This window comes from Engystomops pustulosus, chromosome 4 (assembly GCF_040894005.1).
Source record: "Engystomops pustulosus chromosome 4, aEngPut4.maternal, whole genome shotgun sequence".
NCBI classification, from domain to species: domain Eukaryota; kingdom Metazoa; phylum Chordata; class Amphibia; order Anura; family Leptodactylidae; genus Engystomops; species Engystomops pustulosus.
The window spans coordinates 220082290-220086045 of NC_092414.1; positions in this window are offsets into that span (position 1 = coordinate 220082290).

A 3756-nucleotide genomic window follows, 5' to 3' on the forward strand; every position below is an offset into this window, starting at 1 on the left:
CTAGAGTTTCAATAGAAAGCACAAAAATTATGGGGGACAGAAGGCACCCCCTGACGTGTTCCATTCAACAGGGTGAACTTTTGGGAGGGGATGCTGTTAACAAACACTGTAGCTGATGGATTAGAGTATAATGCCATAGTGGCCATAAATATATGGCCTCCTATGCCAAATTTGTACAGCACTTCAAAAATATAGTCCCAGTTCACCCTGTTGAATGCTTGTTCAGCGTCAATAGTGAGAAATATTCCTGTTATTGTGTTGTCGGATGCTGGTCTGCCCAGTTTAAACTTCGCTTGGTCTATGGCTATTGAGTTGGAAAGAACTTCCTTGAGCCTATTGGCTAAGATTCTCGCATTTATTTTGATGTCCTTGTTTAACAACGAGATGGGCCTAAAATTTTCTGGAGGATTTGGAGTCCTCCCGGGTTTGGGCAAATTAACAACTAAGGCTGAGAGCATTTCTTTTGGAAAGTTCCCTTTAGTTGCTGCTTCTTCATATACTCTACTTAGAATGGGAGTTAGCATCGCCATAAAATTTTTTGTAATAAGCTGCTGGTAACCCATCTGGGCCTGGTGCCTTGTGTGATGGGAGTTTAATGGTGTATGCTCTTTCTTTCTCTGTTATTTTGGCGTTAAGTTTGCAAAGTTGTTCTTCAGATACTTTGGAAAGTGACATTTTCTGTAAAAACAGTTGGATTTGGTTGCAAGAGGGGGTTATAATCCCTTCCCCCTGCATAATAACTCATGAATGCGTTGGCTATATCTCTTGGGGCAGAATTTTGTCTCCTGATTTTGGGTGCTGAATATATGGGATTTTAGATTTCTGTGATCTCTTTTAATCTTTTTAGCTAGGAGGGAACCTGCTTTTTGGTCTTGTGATTTGATTTTAAGTTTATGGTGTGATTTAGCATATTTATTTAGAAAAAGATTTCGTATATGCTCCCTTTCTTCCCTTAAAGATTCCAATATATGTTGCGACACTGCCTGCAAAACAACACCCAATTTTCCCAGCTAGTCAATGGTGTCAAATACTGAATGACCACCATGTGGGATCCCTGGTGGGCTTACTACTGTACTACTGACATTAAGAGCCCATTGGAAGTAAGAGGAGGAGGGTTATCCCTTGTTCAATTTCTAGAAGGTAAAATTGAACATGTGGCCTTGGAGGTGCTGTCATGCACTACAGCAAATGTCCCATCAGACCGTATGTTAAGCACTGCCATGGGTGAAACATACGGGTGAGGAGGCACCTGTCCACAACCAACATGGACATCTTCATGTTCTTTAAAAGACATTTATCACCAGAATGAAGGATTGTATACCAAGCACTCAGACATACTGGTGTATGCCCCCTCTGAAAGGATCTAATCTTCTTTGAGCTTCCTTTGCCCTGGTTATTAAGAAAAAATGGCTTAAAAAATGATGCACACGGGGGTGGCTAGCCAACATGACTGGTCACATCTAAGCAAGTTCCACACCATTCCCTCACCATCCTGAGCGGATCCTGGCCATCTCCTGCACCCCTGGGCCCCTCCTGGAGCAAGTCAGGCTGCAGGCTGAACGGAGCCTGCAGCCTGACATGCAGCCTCTTGACTATAGCTGGATGTGGAGTGGAGCAGGGAGCCGGTGGGCATCATTGGGGTGCTCTACTCAGATGCAGAGACGCCCAGCACACTAAAGTTAAAGGCATCAGACTTATGGCTCAGAGGAGCTAGACACTGGGGTAAGGAATGGCGCACGACCTGCAGCACGTGGAAGTCTGTGAGGAGATCTGAGTGCGGGAAGATGCAGAGAGCGGCCTTTTAACTATTAGATCAATAAGGGGAGCCGAGACAGTGGTGACTGAAGTGGTGGCCATAACTTCTGGAGTGCTGAGGTAGAATGCAAAGGGGGCACCATATTTTTTCCTGACACTGTGCCACCCAGATCTCATCTGCTCTACTGCACACTGCAACACGCTGCCTGAGATCCAGGAGATAAACAATGTTCTTGTGACTTATTGTCACCCTGTGGCTTTTATCCAGAATTGCATTTTCATACATTCTGGCTAGACTTGCACACTGAGCGTCTGCCGCGGCATCACTCTATTGCAGGATACAGCTCAACTCACTCTTTGCCACTTAATCTGCTTCCACTGAGCTAGTGCCAAAGAACCTGGCAACTTGACTACAGGTGCACTGATTCATATCTTTCTCTATATGCTGGGCGGAGGCAGATGACAGGCATAATAGGGCTCATTTACTAAGGGTCCGCGGAACGCATTTCTGTCTTGGTTTTTGGCGCACGCGATCGGATTTTGGTGCATTGGCATCGGCTTTCACGCGACACAAATCGGGGGGCGGGCCGTCGGACGATCCGACGGATTCGGAAAACGTGCAGGATTTAACATCGTTAATTGTGTTGCAAGACACGCACTTACAAGCACCAGGGAGAAGAAGGTGAATCTCAGTGGGGAAAGCGTCAGATGCAGGATCTTGGGCGCACGATGTTGGTGAATTGCGTTGGACTTCATCTTTGTTGGACCGTTGGACCGTCTGGATCATGGATCGCAACAGGAACAGGTAAGTAAATGTGCCCCAATGAGTCCTCCAAATTTTATTCGAGTGGAGAGGCTGAAGAAATTTGCTAGGAATGAATTGGCAGAGACCTCCTCCACAGAGCAAATAGAGATAGAGCAGCTAAAGCCACTAATTGCTCCTCAGATACATAGGAACCGACTGAGGAATTTACTTTAAAACAAGTGACTGAGCCATTTTTATCTGCCATAGATAAACTGGATGAGGCGCACATGGATGTTAGCCTACTAAGGTAAGAATGCAAAATCTGCAGGAGAGAGTGCCGCATGCAGAGGAGCATATCTCCCATGTGGAAGATAGTACAGCACCTATCCCTAAAGCCATCACGGGTCTCCGCATGGCCTATGAAATGCTGAAACAGAAGGCGGATGACCTAGAGGATAAGCCACTGTTCAGACACGAAACCGCTGCAGTTCTTTTTCCACAAATATCCTCTGTAATTCAGCTTTGCTGTTTAGAGGAAATAGGTATGGACATAGCGTAGACGGTTTCAACAAGTAAAAACTCCTGGTTCTACTTACATAAAATTAGATAAAAGTGTGCATATAGTCAATCCACGAGGACACCAGACATTGGGGCAGATTAACTTACCCGGTACGTTCGCGATCCAGCGGCACGTTCTCTGCGGTGGATTCGTGTCCGGCCGGGATTCACTAAGGCAGTTCCTCCGCCGTCCACCAGATGTCGCTGCAGTGCTGAAGTTCCCCGAGGCCCGCTGGAATGCCCTGAAATTTACCGGCCTATACTTAGTAAAGGCAAGTGCAATTTTCGCGACACATTTTTTTTTTAAATGCGGCGGTTTTTCCGAATCCGTTGGGTTTTCATTCGGCCACGCCTCCCGATTTCCGTCACGTGCATGCCGGCACCGATGCGCCAAAATCCGATTGCGTGCGCTAAAATCCCGGGGCAATTCAGGGAAAATCAGCGCAAATCGGAAATACTCGGGTAACATGTCGGGAAATCGCGAATCGGGCCCTTAGTAAATGACCCCCATTGTGATTAGAACCAGGAATAAAGAGTTTTTACTTGTTGAAACCATCTACGCTATGTTCATACTTATTTCCTCTAAACAGCAAAGCTGAATTACGGAGGATATTTGTGGAAAAAGAACTTCATCGGTTTCGTGTCAGAACAGTGGCTTATTCCCAATGAAATCTTTAGTCTGAAAATATCTTCATGGA